Below are 25759 nucleotides of genomic sequence, written 5' to 3'. Positions count from 1 at the left end.
AGTCATGAATAACCACCCCAATTTAGTTAAGTGTTAGTATATTTATTTCCCTACTGGTTACAATCTAAAGTCATTTCTGTTAATCTCATCAGCAATTCATCTCATTAGTAACTCTTCAGATTTGCAATTAGAAACGCAATTAATCAATGCATAGAGAATATTCACTCAGTATTAACACATAATTATTAAGAAGCAACTTAGCAAAGTCTCAGTAGTGCATGGTTCAACAAAGCAAGAACTCAGTCATTTGTCTATTTGCGTCAGATTTTAGTGAACACCTTAAATAACCTCGTATTAGCATCAGCATGTTGGGCTTCATGCAAAACAATTTAGCAAACACAAATTTGGAAAACATCTAACTATGGCCTCTATCAAAGAGCAGTTGGTACCTAGAAAGAAAAGGCAAACAGACAATTACAATTTTCATCAGAAAGTTACCCATCCAACGGATCAGCAAACAGCGTCAGTCTTCGTCCTCGGGACATCAGTCGTTTTCATCATCAGCAAAGAAAGGACAGGGCAAAGTATCAGTATGGCATAGCTAAGGAACAAGAACTTCCCTCATATAGAGGAGAAGTAAGTATCAGGTAAGGAATAAGTAAAGGGTGGTTTAGAGTAACAGGGCGAACAAACGGCAAAGTCTCAAACTAAATGGCCTAAATGGCTCAGTAGAATGGCAAAGAATGGCTTGGAGTGGAATGTCCAATAAATGCCTGATTTCTCCTCGGGTCATGTGGTTAAATCAAAGCTGTCTAATTTACTCCTAATTCCTCAATGGATAATCATTGGTGCATCGCCATCTCTGTCCAATAATCTTCACCAGAGTTTTACACAAACCACAGTTCTCATGTCGTTGATTGGCCCATGTTATTGACGTTTTCATCGGTTGGAATGACAGGTAAGAAAAGTTACATTTTACGCTACAGTCAGTAGTTCCATTGTTTTCTCCTACTCCAGGCAGCCTTGCACCTGTTACAAATTACACTGTTGCATTCAGCAAGAATGTCTCCTTGAGCAAGTAGGGTACCATGAGAAAGAATTTACTACAGCTACACACATCTCTAGCTTCTGGGAAAGTACAGTTTCATGTCCTTCAGGAAAATAGCACATTGCACGTTAGAAAAAGACAGTTTACTATGAGACCAGGCAGCTAGGCACAGACCTTCGCTAAACTAAGGCCTACTGCTTAATGAACAAACTCCTAATACATAACTCCAATTTTGATATTTTAATACAAATTAAAAACATTAGTACATAATTAATTCAGCATTAATAACTTTCATTAGTCTTCGTATACATTGGTAGCCACTCTCCGTGTGCACATTTCAAACGTGTGCATTATTTCTACGTTAACACATTTTTTATGCAGCTTCATTACTCAATATATTGTAAGCTTTTCATGTTAATATTAATTTTAAAAGACACACTCCAGCAATCCCTCCTCTGATGACTCTTGTCATCACACAAATCTTCCCTACTAATTTTACATTCTAAAATTCCCTCATATCAATCTCTTCCCTTCTTGGTTTCCCCTTTGATCTTGCCCTGAATAATTTTTCCCTTTGTTTTTCTTCCCTCCTATTATTTTTCGCCATCTTCAATTTTATTCTTTTACTAATTTTACATGCCACCCATGATCCAAATAAGCAATCTATAACAATCAATATCCCCTGTATTATTTTAGACAATATCCCATGCCAAATGTTACTAATCCAATTTCCCACTGAAGCAAATCCTTTCCCAACCTTTTTCCAAACACCTGGTTCTTTCAAATCCTTCACGTCCGTACTACCCCTAGTCAAGTTAGTAAGCATACTTCTAATCTCATTACTATTATCTGGTATGTAAGCGCAACAATTACACCCATTGAGCAATCTACAAACTCTGCCATTTTTCACTAAAAGAATGTCTAAAGCAAGCCTGTTTTGAAGAGTCATAGCCCCCTCCGCAGCAAGTTCAGTATCCATCAGGAGTATAGCCCCTGAAAAGTTTGTCAGCATGTTATCCTCAATAGTAGACAACTTTTGAATCTTTATGGAGTTCATAATAACTCCCACTGAAGAAATTATCGTCCCAAATATGTCTCCTACTACACCAGCAGCAGTCTCTTTCTTATGTCTAGTACGATGTAATTCAGACAATTTTGGTAACCTTTTCAAATCGTCAAGTTGATATATCTTGGGAAAACTATCCCCAAATAACATGTCCCATACTATCCCTTTGGAAGACGGTAATAAGCATTAAGTCCACATATAATATAAATCCCGGGGATTGCTGGATCCTGTCCATTTAACATGAACGTCCATTTACTATGAAACAAAAACACACGCTTACATTCACTCATTCACACAAACACATTGTCATAGTATGATTTGGTCTTGGATATGCAAAGCTTTCCTACATGTAGTGCGTCTAAAGCTAACTTCCCTTGTTCTCTAATTGCACTATAACCGTCACTACTAGCAAAGGCCCGTTGCTGTAATCCTTTCTCTAGTTTACCCTTCAATGCCCTTCTTCTCTCTTCCGTGTGATCTAAAAAGCTTTTCTCTACAGGTGTAAGCAAACATGTCAAATTATTGTGGTGTGCATAAGATGTACTAATTGTTAATGTCGCCTGAAAGAATCCTTTAACTAACTTTATGCTATAGTACTTAGCTACCCCACTCACATCCTCTATGATAGGCACATTAGAAAACACAAGATCATGATTTGAGTAAAAATATTGAATCTCTTCCTGGTTATAGAATCTTGTTAGTAACAGACTACAACGTATCCCATATGTTAATGACAGTCTATGATAGGTAACCCCCTCTTGTACAGAAACAGGAATCTGTGTACACACAAAACAATCTTTTGCATCCATTGTGTCAACATACTCACTCAGCAAGCGATAGAAAACATCAGTGGATAGTTCCCCTTTCGAGTTAGTTCCCTCATGCAAGTATCTTGTATCCAGCTCAAACCTCTCCCAGGCTGTTAGTGCAGTGGTAGTCTCAGGAATTGTAGCATTGTTAGTCCACTTTTATCCATTAGTGTCATACTCACAACCACGACCCTAATGAATATTTATTACACGAACCTTTTTGGCAAAAGTATTTGGTTCAAGTAAACTTAAAGTGTTGGGATTCAAGCCCACGGCTCCAGAGAGACTGGAGCCTAAATCTAGCCAGTTTAGCCTGCTCAGCCACACTACCTCACATCTACAAGCTCACAACTATAGTAACTTGGCCAAACACTGTGGACACCCGCTGTGGTGACCTGGCTATGCAGGGTAACGCAGCATTCACCGACAGTTGAGCGAGTTACAGGTGAAAAGCAAAGTATAATAACTGTCTGCATATAATATATGTCTTTCCTTATTTATTCTTCTTCCCCATTGTATGTTTGCTCTCTGCTTTAGAAACGTGAGCTGTCATCACTGCATGGAAACTTATCACACAGCGTTCTACTGTTTACACTCACTGAACTTTCAGCATCACAGTGACCCCTCTCGTCGCCTCTATAGCTAGACTTCAAGACAGCTGGTTTGTTTACCGGTACAATTCTTGTCACCTTAGGTTGTGGTTTTTTAAAATAAGAAGGCTCGGTCCCACTGTCTGGCTACCCTTATATATATACGTCACCACTTTACATAGTCTCACCTCTCGCTATGTGGATCGTAGGTGCAGAAGGCAGAGAGTGAGACACTGATGCAGACAAAATACGTTCGTGAGTTGCAAAATACTGGCAGCGGTGGGATTCGAACCCAAGCCTCCAAAGAGACTGGAGCCTTAATCCAGCGTCTTAGACTGCTCGGCCACACTACCCTGTGCAAACCTGTGTTTGTAAGCTTTCTGAAGTGAGATGTTCTGTTGTATAGGGGAGTTGGAGAATAAAGGTGTATAGCCTGTGAAGTGATCCTAGGAAAGTCAACGCCAACAGCAGCAGGCACGTGATACATTCAGTAGGTCAGGATTGGCCCCGGGCCATGGGAGTTGTCAGGGAGTGCCAGTCCTGAGAGTCCGTAGGAAGACAACCCTTACATTGGCGTCCCGCACGCGCTGCTTCTCTTTCTTTAAGGATAAGGAATCAAACTATCTACGTCCCTCAACTTACCAACCCTCCGCCTCAGGAAAGATTTTGTGATTCATGAGCAGAACCCGGCTGGCGCTGTTTACAGTAATGCCTAAGCACAGTACTCAACTGAGCGGTGTTTCCAAACTGAGCCGTTGTACTGCCGGAAATACCATGGGATATGTCATTTAACTTTCACATAAAATAGGGTTAACCCAGCTCTACCACATACTAAAAACTAAAGACGGAACAATAAACCAACGAGGATAGGATTCGAACCCACGCGTGCAGAGCACAATGGATTAGCAGTCCATCGCCTTAACCACTCGGCCACCTCGTCTTCAAAACACCATGTTTCAGGAGTACAAAATATGGTAGCCAAAATGTGTTCTATTAGGTGATAGTTGTCTAAACATAAGAAAGAGCATATATTTACAGATTGTTATGGTAACTTGTTGTCTTCAGCTTTTCTCTATACGACCTTGTTGTCCATCCCTACTTCAGCTTGAATTTATATGTTAAATGTAATGTAATCATGAATATTACACTTTCCAAACAGGTTCTATCCATATGTGATGTACTATCACACTACCCTCAAATGAGCTAAGATTGCTTTATTTCAGTTGTACGTGGATTTAAAGTGCAATATCATACAAATATTGTACTGGTATGGCGCTTTCGAGTCTCTAGGTGTCAGTTATTGGTGGTGTGCTTACATGCCAACATTAGGCAGCAAATAGTACACAATTAAGGAAAACTGCCTTCCCATTTAATGTGCATTGTTCTGCAAAAAGTTTTAAGTAGGAGAAAGTAAAACTTAGTTTATAAAACCACCTAAACTGGGAGTATTGCCGCTACAGCTATGACACTTCAGTTTAAAAACGTACGTGCATCAACAAGAAATATTTTTGCGCTAAATAAATTGCTGTCCGACTACTCACGTAATGCATAAAACTGAGGCATTCGTAATTACAATACATTGAAGTAATATTTTGGTAGTTTTTGTTGACGATGACTCCGCAGCAAGCGATCAGATTACTTTTTATTAGTGAAGGTGCGTCAGAGCCTTGATAGGTAAACTTACAAGGAGACACGCCTAGGTCGATGAACCTTTTAGACCAGGTTTGGGGACTTCCCAGTACGAGATGTCTTTTGGCATCACAAATCAATAGATCAATATCTCAACAACAATCGCAATAACTAATCAGCATGCTAATCAATAACCTTTAATGAGAGTCAATAAAGTGAACACACCATGATATTTCAGTCATGAATAACCACCCCAATTTAGTTAAGTGTTAGTATATTTATTTCCCTACTGGTTACAATCTAAAGTCATTTCTGTTAATCTCATCAGCAATTCATCTCATTAGTAACTCTTCAGATTTGCAATTAGAAACGCAATTAATCAATGCATAGAGAATATTCACTCAGTATTAACACATAATTATTAAGAAGCAACTTAGCAAAGTCTCAGTAGAGCATGGTTCAACAAAGCAAGAACTCAGTCATTTGTCTATTTGCGTCAGATTTTAGTGAACACCTTAAATAACCTCGTATTAGCATCAGCATGTTGGGCTTCATGCAAAACAATTTAGCAAACACAAATTTGGAAAACATCTAACTATGGCCTCTATCAAAGAGCAGTTGGTACCTAGAAAGAAAAGGCAAACAGACAATTACAATTTTCATCAGATAGTTACCCATCCAACGGATCAGCAAACAGCGTCAGTCTTCGTCCTCGGGACATCAGTCGTTTGCATCATCAGCAAAGAAAGGACAGGGCAAAGTATCAGTATGGCATAGCTAAGGAACAAGAACTTCCCTCATATAGAGGAGAAGTAAGTATCAGGTAAGGAATAAGTAAAGGGTGGTTTAGAGTAACAGGGCGAACAAACGGCAAAGTCTCAAACTAAATGGCCTAAATGGCTCAGTAGAATGGCAAAGAATGGCTTGGAGTGGAATGTCCAATAAATGCCTGATTTCTCCTCGGGTCATGTGGTTAAATCAAAACTGTCTAATTTACTCCTAATTCCTCAATGGATAATCATTGGTGCATCGCCATCTCTGTCCAATAATCTTCACCAGAGTTTTACACAAACCACAGTTCTCATGTCGTTGATTGGCCCATGTTATTGACGTTTTCATCGGTTGGAATGTCAGGTAAGAAAAGTTACATTTTACGCTACAGTCAGTAGTTCCATTGTTTTCTCCTACTCCAGGCAGCCTTGCACCTGTTACAAATTACCCTGTTGCATTCAGCAAGAATGTCTCCTTGAGCAAGTAGGGTCCCATGAGAAAGAATTTACTACAGCTACACACATCTCTAGCTTCTGGGAAAGTACAGTTTCATGTCCTTCAGGAAAATAGCACATTGCACGTTAGAAAAAGACAGTTCTATATGAGACCAGGCAGCTAGGCACAGACCTTCGCTAAACTAAGGCCTACTGCATAATGAACAAACTCCTAATACATAACTCCAATTTTGATATGTTAATACAAATTAAAAACATTAGTACATAATTAATTCAGCATTAATAACTTTCATTAGTCTTCGTATACATTGGTAGCCACTCCCCGTGGGCACATTTCAAACGTGTGCATTATTTCTACGTTAACACATTTTTTATGCAGCTTCATTACACAATATATTGTAAGCTTTTCATGTTAATATTAATTTTAAAAGACACACTCCAGCAATCCCTCCTCTGATGACTCTTGTCATCACACAAATCTTCCCTACTAATTTTACATACTAAAATTCCCTCATATCAATCTCTTCCCTTCTTGGTTTCCCCTTTGATCTTGCCCTGAATAATTTTTCCCTTTGTTTTTCTTCCCTCCTCCTATTATTTTTCGCCATCTTCAATTTTATTCTTTTACTAATTTTACATGCCACCCATGATCCAAATAAGCAATCTATAACAATCAATATCCCCTGTATTATTTTAGACAATATCCCATGCCAAATGTTACTAATCCAATTTCCCACTGAAGCAAATCCTTTCCCAACCTTTTTCCAAACACCTGGTTCTTTCAAATCCTTCAAGTCCGTACTATCCCTAGTCAAGTTAGTAAGCATACTTCTAATCTCATTACTATTATCTGGTATGTAAGCGCAACAATTACACCCATTGAGCAATCTACAAACTCTGCCATTTTTCACTAAAAGAATGTCTAAAGCAAGCCTGTTTTGAAGAGTCATAGCCCCCTCCGCAGCAAGTTCAGTATCCATCAGGAGTATAGCCCCTGAAAAGTTTGTCAGCATGTTATCCTCAATAGTAGACAACTTTTGAATCTTTATGGAGTTCATAATAACTCCCACTGAAGAAATTATCGTCCCAAATATGTCTCCTACTACACCAGCAGCAGTCTCTTTCTTATGTCTAGTACGATGTAATTCAGACAATTTTGGTAACCTTTTCAAATCGTCAAGTTGATATATCTTTGGGAAAACTATCCCCAAATAACATGTCCTATACTATCCCTTTGGAAGACTGTAATAAGCATTAAGTCCACATATATAATAAATCCCGGGGATTGCTGGATCCTGTCCATTTAACATGAACGTCCATTTACTCTGAAACAAAAACACACGCTTACATTCACTCATTCCCACAAACACATTGTCATAGTATGATTTGGTCTTGGATATGCAAAGCTTTCCTACATGTAGTGCGTCTAAAGCTAACTTCCCTTGTTCTCTAATTGCACTATAACCGTCACTACTAGCAAAGGCCCGTTGCTGTAATCCTTTCTCTAGTTTACCCTTCAATGCCCTTCTTCTCTCTTCCGTGTGATCTAAAAAGCTTTTCTCTACAGGTGTAAGCAAACATGTCAAATTATTGTGGTGTGCATAAGATGTACTAATTGTTAATGTCACCTGAAAGAATCCTTTAACTAACTTTATGCTATAGTACTTAGCTACCCCACTCACATCCTCTATGATAGGCACATTAGAAAACACAAGAGCATGATTTGAGTAAAAATATTGAATCTCTTCCTGGTTATAGAATCTTGTTAGTAACAGACTACAACGTATCCCATATGTTAATGACAGTCTATGATAGGTAACCCCCTCTTGTACCGAAACAGGAATCTGTGTACACACAAAACAATCTTTTGCATCCATTGTGTCAACATACTCACTCAGCAAGCGATAGAAAACATCAGTGGATAGTTCCCCTTTCGAGTTAGTTCCCTCATGCAAGTATCTTGTATCCAGCTCAAACCTCTCCCAGGCTGTTAGTGCAGTGGTAGTCTCAGGAATTGTAGCATTGTTAGTCCCACTTTTATCCATTAGTGTCATACTCACAACCACGACCCTAATGAATATTTATTACATGAACCGTTGTTGCAAAAGTATTTGGTTCAAGTAAACTTAAAGTGTTGGGATTCAAGCCCACGGCTCCAAAGAGACTGGAACCTAAATCTAGCCAGTTTAGCCTGCTCAGCCACGCTACCTCACATCTACAAGCTCACAACTATAGTAACTTGGCCAAACACTGTGGACACCCGCTGTCGTGACCTGGCTATGCAGGGTAACGCAGCATTCACCGACAGTTGAGCGAGTTACAGGTGAAAAGCAAAGTATAATAACTGTCTGCATATAATATATGTCTTTCCTTATTTATTCTTCTTCCCCATTGTATGTTTGCTCTCTGCTTTAGAAACGCGAGCTGTCATCACTGCAAGGAAACGTATCACACAGCGATCTACTGTTTACACTCACTGAACTTTCAGCATCACAGTGACCCCTCTCGTCGCCTCTATAGTTAGACTTCAAGACAGCTGGTTTGTTTACCGATACAATTCTTGTCACCTTAGGTTGTGGTTTTTTAAAATAAGAAAGCTCGGTCCCACTGTCTGGCTACCCTTATATATATATATATATTCCCATATATACGTCACCACTTTACATAGTCTCACCTCTCGCTATGTGGATCGTAGGTGCAGAAGGCAGAGAGTGAGACACTGATGCAGACAAAATACGTTTGTGAGTTGAAAAATACTGGCAGCGGTGGGATTCGAACCCACGCCTCCAAAGAGACTGGAGCCTTAATCCAGCGCCTTAGACCGCTCGGCCACACTACCCTGTGCAAACATGTTTCTGTAAGCTTTCTGAAGTGAGATGTTCTGTTGTATAGGGGAGTTGGAGAATAAGGGTGTATAGCCTGTGAAGTGATCCTAGGAAAGTCAACGCCAACAGCAGCAGGCACGTGATACATTCAGTAGGTCAGGATTGGCCCCGGGCCATGGGAGGTGTCAGGGAGCGCCAGTCCTGAGAGTCCGTAGGAAGACAACCCTTACATTGGCGTCCCGCACGCGCTGCTTCTCTTTCTTTAAGGATAAGGAATCAAACTATCTACGTCCCTCAACTTACCAACCCTCCGCCTCAGGAAAGATTTTGTGATTCATGAGCAGAACCCGGCTGGCGCTGTTTACAGTAATGCCTAAGCACAGTACTCAACTGAGCGGTGTTTCCAAACTGAGCCGTTGTACTGCCGGAAATACCATGGGATATGTCATTTAACTTTCACATAAAATAGGGTTAACCCAGCCCTACCACATACTAAAGACGGAACAATAAACCGACGAGGATGGGATTCGAACCCACGCGTGCAGAGCACAATGGATTAGCAGTCCATCGCCTTAACCACTCGGCCACCTCGTCGTCAAAATGCCATGTTTCAGGAGTACAAAATATGGTAGCCAAAATGTGTTCTATTAGGTGATAGTTGTCTAAACATAATAAAGAGCATATATTTACAGATTGTTATGGTAACTTGTTGTCTTCAGCTTTGCTCTATACGACCTTGTTGTCCATCCCTACTTCATCTTGAATTTATATGTTAAATGTAATGTAATCATGAATATTACACTTTCCAAACGTGTTCTATCCATATGTGATGTACTATCACACTACCCTCAAATGAGCTAAGATTGCTTTAATTCAGTTGTACGTGGATTTAAAGTGCAATATCATACAAATATTGTACTGGTATGGCGCTTTCGAGTCTCTAGGTGTCAGTTATTGGTGGTGTGCTTACATGTCAACATTAGGCAGCAAATAGTACACAATTAAGGAAAACTGATTTCCCATTTAATGTGCATTGTTCTGCAAAAAGTTTTAAGTAGGAGAAAGTAAAACTTAGTTTATAAAACCACCTAAACTGGGAGTATTGCCGCTACAGCTATGACACTTCAGTTTAAAAACGTACATGCATCAACAAGAAATATTTTTGCGCTAAATAAATTGCTGTCCGACTACTCACGTAATGCATAAAACTGAGGCAGTCGTAATTACAATACATTGAAGTAATATTTTGGTAGTTTTTGTTGACGATGACTCCGCAGCAAGCGATCAGATTACTTTTTATTAGTGAAGGCGCGTCAGAGCCTTGATAAGTAAACTTACAAGGAGACACGCCTAGGTCGATGAACCTTTTAGACCAGGTTCGGGGACTTCCCAGTACGAGATGTCTTTTGGCATCACAAATCAATAGATCAATATCTCAACAACAATCGCAATAACTAATCAGCATGCTAATCAATAACCTTTAATGAGAGTCAATAAAGTAAACACACCATGATCTTTCAGTCATGAATAACCACACCAATTTAGTTAAGTGTTAGGATATTTATTTCCCTACTGGTTACAATCTAAAGTCATTTCTGTTAATCTCATCAGCAATTCATCTCATTAGTAACTCTTCAGATTTGCAATTAGAAACGCAATTAATCAATGCATAGAGAATATTCACTCAGTATTAACACATAATTATTAAGAAGCAACTTAGCAAAGTCTCAGTAGTGCATGGTTCAACAAAGCAAGAACTCAGTCATTTGTCTATTTGCGTCAGATTTTAGTGAACACCTTAAATAACCTTGCATTAGCATCAGCATGTTGGGCTTCATGCAAAACAATTTAGCAAACACAAATTTGGAAAACATCTAACTATGGCCTCTATCAAAGAGCGTTGGTACCTAGAAAGAAAAGGCAAACAGACAATTACAATTTTCATCACATAGTTACCCATCCAACGGATCAGCAAACATCGTCATTCTTCGTCCTCGGGACATCAGTCGTTTGCATCATCAGCAAAGAAAGGACAGGGCAAAGTATCAGTATGGCATAGCTAAGGAACAAGAACTTCCCTCATATAGAGGAGAAGTAAGTATCAGGTAAGGAATAAGTGCAGGGTGGTTTAGAGTAACAGGGCGAACAAACGGCAAAGTCTCAAACGAAATGGCCTAAATGGCTCAGAAGAATGGCAAAGAATGGCTTGGAGTGGAATGTCCAATAAATGCCTGATTTCTCCTCGGGTCATGTGGTTAAATCAAAACTGTCTAATTTACTCCTAATTCCTCAATGGATAATCATTGGTGTATCACCATCTCTGTCCAATAATCTTCACCAGAGTTTTACACAAACCACAGTTCTCATGTCGTTGATTGGCCCATGTTATTGACGTTTTCATCGGTTGGAATGTCAGGTAAGAAAAGTTACATTTTACGCTACAGTCAGTAGTTCCATTGTTTTCTCCTACTCCAGGCAGCCTTGCACCTGTTACAAATTACACTGTTGCATTCAGCAAGAATGTCTCCTTGAGCAAGTAGGGTCCCATGAGAAAGAATTTACTACAGCTACACACATCTCTAGCTTTTGGGAAAGTACAGTTTCATGTCCTTCAGGAAAATAGCACATTGCACGTTAGAAAAAGACAGTTTAATATGAGACCAGGCAGCTAGGCACAGACCTTCGATAAACTGAGTCCTACTGCTTAATGAACAAACTCCTAATACATAACTCCAATTTTGATATGTTAATACAAATTAAAAACATTAGTACATAATTAATTCAGCATTAATAACTTTCATCAGTCTTCGTATACATTGGTAGCCACTCCCCGTGGGCACATTTCAAACGTGTGCATTATTTCTACGTTAACAAATTTTTTATGCAGCTTCATTACACAATATATTGTAAGCTTTTCATGTTAATATTAATTTTAAAAGACATACTCCAGCAATACCTCCTCTGATGACTCTTGTCATCACACAAATCTTCCCTACTAATTTTACATACTAAAATTCCCTCATATCAATCTCTTCCCTTCTTGGTTTCCCCTTTGATCTTGCCCTGAATCATTTTTCCCTTTGTTTTTCTTCCCTCCTCCTATTATTTTTCACCATCTTCAATTTTATTCTTTTACTAATTTTACATGCCACCCATGATCCAAATAAGCAATCTATAACAATCAATATCCCCTGTATTATTTTAGACAATATCCCATGCCAAATGTTACTTATCCAATTTCCCAATGAAGCAAATCCTTTCCCAACCTTTTTCCAAACACCTGGTTCTTTCAAATCCTTCAAGTCCGTACTATCCCTAGTCAAGTTAGTAAGCATACTTCTAATCTCATTACTATTATCTGGTATGTAAGCGCAACAATTACACCCATTGAGCAATCTACAAACTCTGCTATTTTTCACTAAAAGAATGTCTAAAGCAAGCCTGTTTTGAAGAGTCATAGCACCCTCCGCAGCATGTTCAGTATCCATCAGGTGTATAGCCCCTGAAAAGTTTGTCAGCATGTTATCCTCAATAGTAGATAACTTTTGAATCTTTATGGAGTTCATAATAACTCCCACTGAAGAAATTATCGTCCCAAATATGTCTCCTACTACACCAGCAGCAGTCTCTTTCTTATGTCTAGTACGATGTAATTCAGACAATTTTGGTAACCTTTTCAAATCGTCAAGTTGATATATCTTTGGGAAAACCATCCCTAAATAACATGTCCCATACTATCCCTTTGGAAGACGGTAATAAGCATTAAGTCCACATATATAATAAATCCCGGGGATTGGTGGATCCTGTCCATTTAACATGAACGTCCATTTACTCTGAAACAAAAACACACGCTTACATTCACTCATTCCCACAAACACATTGTCATAGTATGATTTGGTCTTGGATATGCAAAGCTTTCCTACATGTAGTGCGTCTAAAGCTAACTTCCCTTGTTCTCTAATTGCACTATAACCGTCACTACTAGCAAAGGCCCGTTGCTGTAATCCTTTCTCTAGTTTACCCTTCAATGCCCTTCTTCTCTCTTCCGTGTGATCTAAAAAGCTTTTCTCTACAGGTGTAAGCAAACATGTCAAATTATTGTGGTGTGCATAAGATGTACTAATTGTTAATGTTGCCTGAAAGAATCCTTTACCTAACTTTATGCTATAGTACTTAGCTACCCCACTCACATCCTCTATGATAGGCACATTAGAAAACACAAGATCATGATTTGAGTAAAAATATTGAATCTCTTCCTGGTTATAGAATCTTGTTAGTAACAGACTACAACGTATCCCATATGTTAATGACAGTCTATGATAGGTAACCCCCTCTTGTACCGAAACAGGAATCTGTGTACACACAAAACAATCTTTTGCATCCATTGTGTCAACATACTCACTCAGCAAGCGATAGAAAACATCAGTGGATAGTTCCCCTTTCGAGTTAGTTCCCTCATGCAAGTATCTTGTATCCAGCTCAAACCTCTCCCAGGCTGTTAGTGCAGTGGTAGTCTCAGGAATTGTAGCATTGTTAGTCCCACTTTTATCCATTAGTGTCATACTCACAACCACGACCCTAATGAATATTTATTACATGAACCTTTTTTGCAAAAGTATTTGGTTCAAGTAAACTTAAAGTGTTGGGATTCAAGCCCACGGCTCCAGAGAGACTGGAGCCTAAATCTAGCCAGTTTAGCCTGCTCAGCCACGCTACCTCACATCTACAAGCTCACAACTATAGTAACTTGGCCAAACACTGTGGACACCCGCTGTAGTGACTTGGCTATGCGGGGTAACGCAGCATTCACCGACAGTTGAGCGAGTTACAGGTGAAAAGCAAAGTATAATAACTGTCTTCATATAATATATGTCTTTCCTTATTTATTCTTCTTCCCCATTGTATGTTTGCTCTCTGCTTTAGAAACGCGAGCTGTTATCACTACAAGGAAACGTATCACACAGCGTTCTACTGTTTACACTCACTGAACTTTCAGCATCACAGTGACCCCTCTCGTCACCTCTATAGTTAGACTTCAACACAGCTGGTTTGTTTACCGATACAATTCTTGTCACCTTAGGTTGTGGTTTTTTAAAATAAGAAGGCTCGGTCCCACTGTCTGGCTACCCTTATATATATACGTCACCACTTTACATAGTCTCACCTCTCGCTATGTGGATCGTAGGTACAGAAGGCAGAGAGTGAGACACTGATGCAGACAAAATACGTTTGTGAGTTGAAAAATACTGGCAGCGGTGGGATTCGAACACAAGACTCCAAAGAGACTGGAGACTTAATCCAGCGCCTTAGACCGCTCGGCCACACTACCCTGTGCAAACCTGTTTCTGTAAGCTTTCTGAAGTGAGATGTTCTGTTGTATAGGGGACTTGGAGAATAAGGGTGTATAGCCTGTGAAGTGATCCTAGGAAAGTCAACGCCAACAGCAGCAGGCACGTGATACATTCAGTAGGTCAGGATTGGCCCCGGGCCATGGGAGGTGTCAGGGAGCGCCAGTCCTGAGAGTCCGTAGGAAGACAACCCTTACATTGGCGTCCCGCACGCGCTGCTTCTCTTTCTTTAAGGATAAGGAATCAAATTATCTACGTCCCTCAACTTACCAACCCTCCGCCTCAGGAAAGATTTTGTGATTCATGAGCAGAACCCGGCTGGCGCTGTTTACAGTAATGCCTAAGCACAGTACTCAACTGAGCGGTGTTTCCAAACTGAGCCGTTGTACTGCCGGAAATACCATGGGATATGTCATTTAACTTTCACATAAAATAGGGTTAACCCAGCCCTACCACATACTAAAGACGGAACAATAAACCGACAAGGATGGGATTCGAACCCACACGTGCAGAGCACAATGGATTAGCAGTCCATCGCCTTAACCACTCAGCCACCTCGTCTTCAAAGCACCATCTTTCAGGAGTACAAAATATGGTAGCCAAAATGTGTTCTATTAGGTGATAGTTGTCTAAACATAATAAAGAGCATATATTTACAGATTGTTATGGTAACTTGCTGTCTTCAGCTTTGCTCTATACGACCTTGTTGTCCATCCCTACTTCAGCTTGAATTTATATGTTAAATGTAATGTAATCATGAAAATTACACTTTCCAAACGTGTTCTATCCATATGTGATGTACTATCACACTACCCTCAAATGAGCTAAGATTGCTTTAATTCAGTTGTACGTGGATTTAAAGTGCAATATCATACAAATATTGTACTGGTATGGCGCTTTCGAGTCTCTAGGTGTCAGTTATTGGTGGTGTGCTTACATGTCAACATTAGGCAGCAAATAGTACACAATTAAGGAAAACTGCCTTCCCATTTAATGTGCATTGTTCTGCAAAAAGTTTTAAGTAGGAGAAAGTAAAACTTAGTTTATAAATCCACCTAAACTGGGAGTATTGCCGCTACAGCTATGACACTTCAGTTTAAAAACGAACGTGCATCAACAAGAAATATTTTTGCGCTAAATAAATTGCTGTCCGAATACTCACGTAATGCATAAAACTGAGGCAGTCGTAATTACAATACATTGAAGTAATATTTTGGTAGTTTTTGTTGACGATGACTCCGCAGCAAGCAATCAGATTACTTTTTATTAGTGAAGGCGAGTCAGAGCCTTGATAAGTAAACTTACAAGGAGACACGCCTAGGTCCATGAACCTTTTAGACCAGATTCGGGGACTTCCCAGTACGAGATGTCTTTTGGCATCACAAATCAATAGATCAATATCTCAACAACAATCGCAATAACTAATCAGCATGCTAATCAATAACCTTTAATGAGAGTCAATAAAGTGAACACACCATGATCTTTCAGTCATGAATAACCACACCAATTTAGTTAAGTGTTAGGATATTTATTTCCCTACTGGTTACAATCTAAAGTCATTTCTGTTAATCTCATCAGCAATTCATCTCATTAGTAACTCTTCAGATTTGCAATTAGAAACACAATTAATCAATGCATAGAGAATATTCACTCAGTATTAACACATAATTATTAAGAAGCAACTTAGCAAAGTCTCAGTAGTGCATGGTTCAACAAAGCAAGAACTCAGTCATTTGTCTATTTGCGTCAGATTTTAGTGAACACCTTAAATAACCTCGTATTAGCATCAGCATGTTGGGCTTCATGCAAAACAATTTAGCAAACACAAATTTGGAAAACATCTAACTATTGCCTCTATCAAAGAGCGTTGGTACCTAGAAAGAAAAGGCAAACAGACAATTACAATTTTCATCAGATAGTTACCCATCCAACAGATCAGCAAACATCGTCAGTCTTCGTCCTCGGGACATCAGTCGTTTGCATCATCAGCAAAGAAAGGACAGGGCAAAGTATCAGTATGGCATAGCTAAGGAACAAGAACTTCCCTCATATAGAGGAGAAGTAAGTATCAGGTAAGGAATAAGTAAAGGGTGGTTTAGAGTAACAGGGCGAACAAACGGCAAAGTCTCAAACGAAATGGCCTAAATGGCTCAGTAGAATGGCAAAGAATGGCTTGGAGTGGAATGTCCAATAAATGCCTGATTTCTCCTCGGGTCATGTGGTTAAATCAAAACTGTCTAATTTACTCCTAATTCCTCAATGGATAATCATTGGTGCATCGCCATCTCCGTCCAATAATCTTCACCAGAGTTTTACACAAACCACAGTTCTCATGTCGTTGATTGGCCCATGTTATTGACGTTTTCATCGGTTGGAATGTCAGGTAAGAAAAGTTACATTTTACGCTACAGTCAGTAGTTCCATTGTTTTCTCCTACTTCAGGCAGCCTTGCACCTGTTACAAATTACACTAATGCATTCAGCAAGAATGTCTCCTTGAGCAAGTAGGGTCCCATGAGAAAGAATTTACTACAGCTACACACATCTCTAGCTTTTGGGAAAGTACAGTTTCATGTCCTTCAGCAAAATAGCACATTGCACGTTAGAAAAAGACAGTTTAATATGAGACCAGGCAGCTAGGCACAGACCTTCGCTAAACTAAGGCCTACTGCAACTCCTAATACATAACTCCAATTTTGATATGTTAATACAAATTAAAAACATTAGTACATAATTAATTCAGCATTAATAACTTTCATTAGTCTTCGTATACATTGGTAGCCACTCCCCGTGGGCACATTTCAAACGTGTGCATTATTTCTACGTTAACACATTTTTTATGCAGCTTCATTACACAATATATTGTAAGCTTTTCATGTTAATATTAATTTTAAAAGACACACTCCAGCAATCCCTCCTCTGATGACTCTTGTCATCACACAAATCTTCCCTACTAATTTTACATACTAAAATTCCCTCATATCAATCTCTTCCCTTCTTGGTTTCCCCTTTGATCTTGCCCTGAATAATTTTTCCCTTTGTTTTTCTTCCCTCCTCCTATTATTTTTCGCCATCTTCAATTTTATTCTTTTACTAATTTTACATGCCACCCATGATCCAAATAAGCAATCTATAACAATCAATATCCCCTGTATTATTTTAGACAATATCCCATGCCAAATGTTACTAATCCAATTTCCCACTGAAGCAAATCCTTTCCCAACCTTTTTCCAAACACCTGGTTCTTTCAAATCCTTCAAGTCCGTACTATCCCTAGTCAAGTTAGTAAGCATACTTCTAATCTCATTACTATTATCTGGTATGTAAGCGCAACAATTACACCCATTGAGCAATCTACAAACTCTGCCATTTTTCACTAAAAGAATGTCTAAAGCAAGCCTGTTTTGAAGAGTCATAGCCCCCTCCGCAGCATGTTCAGAATCCATCAGGAGTATAGCCCCTGAAAAGTTTGTCAGCATGTTATCCTCAATAGTAGACAACTTTTGAATCTTTATGGAGTTCATAATAACTCCCACTGAAGAAATTATCGTCCCAAATATGTCTCCTACTACACCAGCAGCAGTCTCTTTCTTAAGTCTAGTACGATGTAATTCAGACAATTTTGGTAACCTTTTCAAATCGTCAAGTTGATATATCTTTGGGAAAACTATCCCCAAATAACATGTCCCATACTATCCCTTTGGAAGACGGTAATAAGCATTAGGTCCACATATATAATAAATCCCGGGGATTGCTGGATCCTGTCTATTTAACATGAACGTCCATTTACTCTGAAACAAAAACACACGCTTACATTCACTCATTCCCACAAACACATTGTCATAGTATGATTTGGTCTTGGATATGCAAAGCTTTCCTACATGTAGTGCGTCTAAAGCTAACTTCCCTTGTTCTCTAATTGCACTATAACCGTCACTACTAGCAAAGGCCCGTTGCTGTAATCCTTTCTCTAGTTTACCCTTCAATGCCCTTCTTTTCTCTTCCGTGTGATCTAAAAAGCTTTTCTCTACAGGTGTAAGCAAACATGTCAAATTATTGTGGTGTGCATAAGATGTACTAATTGTTAATGTTGCCTGAAAGAATCCTTTAACTACCTTTATGCTATAGTACTTAGCTACCCCACTCACATCCTCTATGATAGGCACATTAGAAAACACAAGATCATGATTTGAGTAAAAATATTGAATCTCTTCCTGGTTATAGAATCTTGTTAGTAACAGACTACAACGTATCCCATATGTTAATGACAGTCTACGATAGGTAACCCCCTCTTGTACCGAAACAGGAATCTGTGTACACACAAAACAATCTTTTGCATCCATTGTGTCAACATACTCACTCAGCAAGCGATAGAAAACATCAGTGGATAGTTCCCCTTTCGAGTTAGTTCCCTCATGCAAGTATCTTGTATCCAGCTCAAACATCTCCCAGGCTGTTAGTGCAGTGGTAGTCTCAGGAATTGTAGCATTGTTAGTCCCACTTTTATCCATTAGTGTCATACTCACAACCACGACCCTAATGAATATTTATTACATGAACCTTTTTTGCAAAAGTATTTTTTCAAGTAAACTTAAAGTGTTGGGATTCAAGCCCACGGCTCCAGAGAGACTGGAGCCTAAATCTAGCCAGTTTAGCCTGCTCAGCCACGCTACCTCACATCTACAAGCTCACAACTATAGTAACTTGGCCAAACACTGTGGACACCCGCTGTGGTGACCTGGCTATGCGGGGTAACGCAGCATTCACCGACAGTTGAGCGAGTTACAGGTGAAAAGCAAAGTATAATAACTGTCTTCATATAATATATGTCTTTCCTTATTTATTCTTCTTCCCCATTGTATGTTTGCTCTCTGCTTTAGAAACGCCAGCTGTCATCACTACAAGGAAACGTATCACACAGCGTTCTACTGTTTACACTCACTGAACTTTCAGCATCACAGTGACCCCTCTCGTCGCCTCTATAGTTAGACTTCAAGACAGCTGGTTTGTTTACCGATACAATTCTTGTCACCTTAGGTTGTGGTTTTTTAAAATAAGAAGGCTCGGTCCCACTGTCTGGCTACCCTTATATATATACGTCACCACTTTACATAGTCTCACCTCTCGCTATGTGGATCGTAGGTGCAGAAGGCAGAGAGTGAGACACTGATGCAGACAAAATACGTTTGTGAGTTGAAAAATAGTGGCAGCGGTGGGATTCGAACCCACGCCTCCAAAGAGACTGGAGCCTTAATCCAGTGCCTTAGACCGCTCGGCCACACTAACCTGTGCAAAACTGTTTCTGTAAGCTTTCTGAAGTGAGATGTTCTGTTGTATAGGGGACTTGGAGAATAAGGGTGTATAGCCTGTGAAGTGATCCTAAGAAAGTCAACGCCAACAGCAGCAGGCATGTGATACATTCAGTAGGTCAGGATTGGCCCCGGGCCATGGGTGGTGTCAGGGAGCGCCAGTCCTGAGAGTCCGTAGGAAGACAACCCTTACATTGGCGTCCCGCACGCGCTGATTCTCTTTCTTTAAGGATAAGGAATCAAATTATCTACGTCCCTCAACTTACCAACCCTCCGCCTCAGGAAAGATTTTGTGATTCATGAGCAGAACCCGGCTGGCGCTGTTTACAGTAATGCCTAAGCACAGTACTCAACTGAGCAGTGTTTCCAAACTGAGCCGTTGTACTGCCGGAAATACCATGGGATATGTCATTTAACTTTCACATAAAATAGGGTTAACCCAGCCCTACCACATACTAAAAACTAAAGACGGAACAATAAACCGATGAGGATGGGATTCGAACCCACGCGTGCAGAGCACAAAGGATTAGCAGTCCATCGCCTTAACCACTTGGCCACCTCGTCTTCAAAACACCATGTTTCAGGAGTACAAAATATGGTAGCCAAAATGTGTTCTATTAGGTGATAGTTTTCTAAACATAATAAAGAGCATATATTTACAGATTGTTATGGTAACTTGTTGTCTTCAGCTTTGCTCTATACGACCTTGTTGTCCATCCCTACTTCAGCTTGAATTTATACGTTAAATGTAATGTAATCATGAAAATTACACTTTCCAAACGTGTTCTAACCATATGTGATGTACTATCACACTACCATCAAATGAGCTTAGATTGCTTTAATTCAGTTGTACGTGGATTTAAAGTGCAATATCATACAAATATTGTACTGGTATGGCGCTTTCGAGTCTCTAGGTGTCAGTTATTGGTGGTGTGCTTACATGTCAACATTAGGCAGCAAATAGTACACAATTAAGGAAAACTGCCTTCCCGTTTAATGTGCATTGTTCTGCAAAATGTTTTAAGTAGGAGAAAGTAAAACTTAGTTTATAAAACCACCTAAACTGGGAGTATTGCCGCTACAGCTATGACACTTCAGTTTAAAAACGTACGTGCATCAACAAGAAATATTTTTGCGCTAAATAAATTGCTGTCCGACTACTCACGTAATGCATAAAACTGAGGCAGTCGTAATTACAATACATTGAAGTAATATTTTGGTAGTTTTTGTTGACGATGACTCCGCAGCAAGCGATCAGATTACTTTTTATTAGTGAAGGCTCGTCAGAGCCTTGATAAGTAAACTTACAAGGAGACACGCCTAGGTCGATGAACCTTTTAGACCAGGTTCGGGGACTTCCCAGTACGAGATGTCTTTTGGCATCACAAATCAATAGATCAATATCTCAACAACAATCGCAATAACTAATCAGCATGCTAATCAATAACCTTTAATGAGAGTCAATAAAGTGAACACACCATGATCTTTCAGTCATGAATACCCACACCAATTTAGTTAAGTGTTAGGATATTTATTTCCCTACTGGTTACAATCTAAAGTCATTTCTTTTAATCTCATCAGCAATTCATCTCATTAGTAACTCTTCAGATTTGCAATTAGAAACGCAATTAATCAATGCATAGAGAATATTCACTCAGTATTAACACATAATTATTAAGAAGCAACTTAGCAAAGTCTCAGTAGTGCATGGTTCAACAAAGCAAGAACTCAGTCATTTGTCTATTTGCGTCAGTTTTTAGTGAACACCTTAAATAACCTCGTATTAGCATCAGCATGTTGGGCTTCATGCAAAACAATTTAGCAAACACAAATTTGGAAAACATCTAACTATGGCCTCTATCAAAGAGCAGTTGGTACCTAGAAAGAAAAGGCAAACAGACAATTACAATTTTCATCAGATAGTTACCCATCCAACGGATCAGCAAACAGCGTCAGTCTTCGTCCTCGTGACATCAGTCGTTTGCATCATCAGCAAAGAAAGGACAGGGCAAAGTATCAGTATGGCATAGCTAAGGAACAAGAACTTCCCTCATATAGAGTAGAAGTAAGTATCAGGTAAGGAATAAGTAAAGGGTGGTTTAGAGTAACAGGGCGATCAAACGGCAAAGTCTCAAACAAAATGGCCTAAATGGCTCAGTAGAATGGCAAAGACTGGCTTGGAGTGGAATGTCCAATAAATGCCTGATTTCTCCTCGGGTCATGTGGTTAAATCAAAACTGTCTAATTTACTCCTAATTCCTCAATGGATAATCATTGGTGCATCGCCATCTCTGTCCAATAATCTTCACCAGAGTTTTACACAAACCACAGTTCTCATGTCGTTGATTGGCCCCTGTTATTGACGTTTTCATCGGTTGGAATGTCAGGTAAGAAAAGTTACATTTTACGCTATAGTCAGTAGTTCCATTGTTTTCTCCTACTCCAGGCAGCCTTGCACCTGTTACAAATTACACTGTTGCATTCAGCAAGAATGTCTCCTTGAGCAAGTAGGGTCCCATGAGAAAGAATTTACTACAGCTACACACATCTCTAGCTTCTGGGAAAGTACAGTTTCATGTCCTTCAGGAAAATAGCACATTGCACGTTAGAAAAAGACAGTTTAATATGAGACCAGGCAGCTAGGCACAGACCTTCGCTAAACTAAGGCCTACTGCTTAATGAACAAACTCCTAATACATAACTCCAATTTTGATATGTTAATACAAATTAAAAACATTCGTACATAATTAATTCAGCATTAATAACTTTCATTAGTCTTCGTATACATTGGTAGCCACTCCCCGTGGGCACATTTCAAACGTGTGCATTATTTCTACGTTACACATTTTTTATGCAGCTTCATTACACAATATATTGTAAGCTTTTCATGTTAATATTAATTTTAAAAGACACACTCCAGCAATCCCTCCTCTGATGACTCTTGTCATCACACAAATCTTCCCTACTAATTTTACATACTAAAATTCCCTCATATCAATCTCTTCCCTTCTTGGTTTCCCCTTTGATCTTGCCCTGAATATTTTTTGCCTTTGTTTTTCTTCCCTCCTCCTATTATTTTTCGCCATCTTCAATTTTATTCTTTTACTAATTTTACATGCCACCCATGATCCAAATAAGCAATCTATAACAATCAATATCCCCTGTATTATTTTAGACAATATCCCATGCCAAATGTTACTAATCCAATTTCCCACTGAAGCAAATCCTTTCCCAACCTTTTTCCAAACCCCTGGTTCTTTCAAATCCTTCAAGTCCGTACTATCCCTAGTCAAGTTAGTAAGCATACTTCTAATCTCATTACTATTATCTGGTATGTAAGCGCAACAATTACACCCATTGAGCAATCTACAAACTCTGCCATTTTTCACTAAAAGAATGTCTAAAGCAAGCCTGTTTTGAGGAGTCATAGCCCCCTCCGCAGCAAGTTCAGTATCCATCAGGAGTATAACCCCTGAAAAGTTTGTCAGCATGTTATCCCCAATAGTAGACAACTTTTGAATCTTTATGGAGTTCATAATAACTCCCACTGAAGAAATTATCGTCCCAAATATGTCTCCTACTACACCAGCAGCAGTCTCTTTCTTATGTGTAGTACGATGTAATTCAGACAATTTTGGTAACCTTTTCAAATCGTCAAGTTGATATATCTTTGGGAAAACTATCCCCAAATAACATGTCCCATACTATCCCTTTGGAAGACGGTAATAAGCATTAAGTCCACATATATAATAAATCCCGGGGATTGCTGGATCCTGTCCATTTAACATGAACGTCCATTTACTCTGAAACAAAAACACACGCTTACATTCACTCATTCCCACAAACACATTGTCATAGTATGATTTGGTCTTGGATATGCAAAGCTTTCCTACATGTAGTGCGTCTAAAGCTACCTTCCCTTGTTCTCTAATTGCACTATAACCGTCACTACTAGCAAAGGCCCGTTGCTGTAATCCTTTCTCTAGTTTACCCTTCAATGCCCTTCTTCTCTCTTCCGTGTGATCTAAAAAGCTTTTCTCTACAGGTGTAAGCAAACATGTCAAATTATTGTGGTGTGCATAAGATGTACTAATTGTTAATGTCGCCTGAAAGAATCCTTTAACTAACTTTATGCTATAGTACTTAGCTACCCCACTCACAATCTCTATGATAGGCACATTAGAAAACACAAGATCATGATTTGAGTAAAAATATTGAATCTCTTCCTGGTTATAGAATCTTGTTAGTAACAGACTACAACGTATCCCATATGTTAATGACAGTCTATGATAGGTAACCCCCTCTTGTACCGAAACAGGAATCTGTGTACACACAAAACAATCTTTTGCATCCATTGTGTCAACATACTCACTCAGCAAGCGATAGAAAACATCAGTGGATAGTTCCCCTTTCGAGTTAGTTCCCTCATGCAAGTATCTTGTATCCAGCTCAAACATCTCCCAGGCTGTTAGTGCAGTGGTAGTCTCAGGAATTGTAGCATTGTTAGTCCCACTTTTATCCATTAGTGTCATACTCACAACCACGACCCTAATGAATATTTATTACATGAACCTTTTTTGCAAAAGTATTTGGTTCAAGTAAACTTAAAGTGTTGGGATTCAAGCCCACGGCTCCAGAGAGACTGGAGCCTAAATCTAGCCAGTTTAGCCTGCTCAGCCACCCTACCTCACATCTACAAGCTCACAACTATAGTAACTTGGCCAAACACTGTGGACACCCGCTGTGGTGACCTGGCTATGCAGGGTAACGCAGTATTCACCGACAGTTGAGCGAGTTACAGGTGAAAAGCAAAGTATAATAACTGTCTGCATATAATATATGTCTTTCCTTATTTATTCTTCTTCCCCATTGTATGTTTGCTCTCTGCTTTAGAAACGCGAGCTGTCATCACTGCAAGAAAACGTATCACACAGCGTTCTACTGTTTACACTTTCTGAACTTTCAGCATCACAGTGACCCCTCTCGTCGCCTCTATAGTTAGACTTCAAGACAGCTGGTTTGTTTACCGATACAATTCTTGTCACCTTAGGTTGTGGTTTTTTAAAATAAGAAGGCTCGGTCCCACTGTCTGGCTACCCTTATATATATACGTCACCACTTTACATAGTCTCACCTCTCGCTATGTGGATCGTAGGTGCAGAAGGCAGAGAGTGAGACACTGATGCAGACAAAATACGTTTGTGAGTTGAGAAATACTGGCAGCGGTGAGATTCGAACCCACGCCTCCAAAGAGACTAGAGCCTTAATCCAGCGCCTTAGACCGCTCGGCCACACTACCCTGTGCAAATTTGTTTCTGTAAGATTTCTGAAGTGAGATGTTCTGTTGTTTAGGGGAGTTGGAGAATAAGGGTGTATAGCCTGTGAAGTGATCCTAGGAAAGTCAACGCCAACAGCAGCAGGCACGTGATACATTCAGTAGGTCAGGATTGGCCCCGGGCCATGGGAGGTGTCAGGGAGCACCAGTCCTGAGAGTCCGCAGGAAGACAACCCTAACATTGGCGTCCCGCACGCGCTGCTTCTCTTTCTTTAAGGATAAGGAATCAAACTATCTACGTCCCTCAACTTACAAACCCTCCGCCTCAGGAAAGATTTTGTGATTCATGAGCAGAACCCGGCTGGCGCTGTTTACAATAATGCCTAAGCACAGTACTCAACTGAGCGTTGTTTCCAAACTGAGCCGTTGTACTGCCGGAAATACCATGGGATATGTCATTTAACTTTCACATAAAATAGGGTTAACCCAGCCCTACCACATACTAAAAACTAAAGACGTAACAATAAACCGACGAAGATGGGATTCGAACCCACGCGTGCAGAGCACAATAGATTAGCAGTCCATTGCCTTAACCACTCGGCCACCTCGTCTTCAAAACACCACGTTTCAGGAGTACAAAATATGGTAGCCAAAATGTGTTCTATTAGGTGATAGTTGTCTAAACATAATAAAGA

The 25759-nt window shown here is 39.6% G+C and overlaps 8 non-coding genes across 8 annotated transcripts; all 8 read right to left on the bottom strand.

The window, feature by feature from the left end:
* Positions 1–4311: 4311 nt before the first annotated feature.
* On the bottom strand, positions 4312–4393 carry TRNAS-GCU (transfer RNA serine (anticodon GCU)). The gene has a single exon. It is a non-coding gene; the product is annotated as a tRNA-Ser (tRNA).
* Positions 4394–9065: 4672 nt separating this feature from the next.
* Positions 9066–9147, bottom strand: TRNAL-AAG (transfer RNA leucine (anticodon AAG)). Its single transcript has one exon. It is a non-coding gene; the product is annotated as a tRNA-Leu (tRNA).
* A 498-nt stretch (positions 9148–9645) lies between these two features.
* On the bottom strand, positions 9646–9727 carry TRNAS-GCU (transfer RNA serine (anticodon GCU)). Its single transcript has one exon. It is a non-coding gene; the product is annotated as a tRNA-Ser (tRNA).
* A 5233-nt stretch (positions 9728–14960) lies between these two features.
* Positions 14961–15042, bottom strand: TRNAS-GCU (transfer RNA serine (anticodon GCU)). Its single transcript has one exon. It is a non-coding gene; the product is annotated as a tRNA-Ser (tRNA).
* A 4642-nt stretch (positions 15043–19684) lies between these two features.
* On the bottom strand, positions 19685–19767 carry TRNAL-AAG (transfer RNA leucine (anticodon AAG)). Its single transcript has one exon. It is a non-coding gene; the product is annotated as a tRNA-Leu (tRNA).
* Positions 19768–20271: 504 nt separating this feature from the next.
* TRNAS-GCU (transfer RNA serine (anticodon GCU)) lies at positions 20272–20353 on the bottom strand. Its single transcript has one exon. It is a non-coding gene; the product is annotated as a tRNA-Ser (tRNA).
* A 4653-nt stretch (positions 20354–25006) lies between these two features.
* Positions 25007–25088, bottom strand: TRNAL-AAG (transfer RNA leucine (anticodon AAG)). Its single transcript has one exon. It is a non-coding gene; the product is annotated as a tRNA-Leu (tRNA).
* Positions 25089–25593: 505 nt separating this feature from the next.
* Positions 25594–25675, bottom strand: TRNAS-GCU (transfer RNA serine (anticodon GCU)). Its single transcript has one exon. It is a non-coding gene; the product is annotated as a tRNA-Ser (tRNA).
* Positions 25676–25759: the final 84 nt, after the last annotated feature.

This window comes from Pleurodeles waltl, chromosome 12 (assembly GCF_031143425.1).
Source record: "Pleurodeles waltl isolate 20211129_DDA chromosome 12, aPleWal1.hap1.20221129, whole genome shotgun sequence".
Classification (NCBI taxonomy): domain Eukaryota; kingdom Metazoa; phylum Chordata; class Amphibia; order Caudata; family Salamandridae; genus Pleurodeles; species Pleurodeles waltl.
Note: the sequence above shows the minus strand (reverse complement) of the source record. Positions and strands in the feature narration are given on the sequence as shown.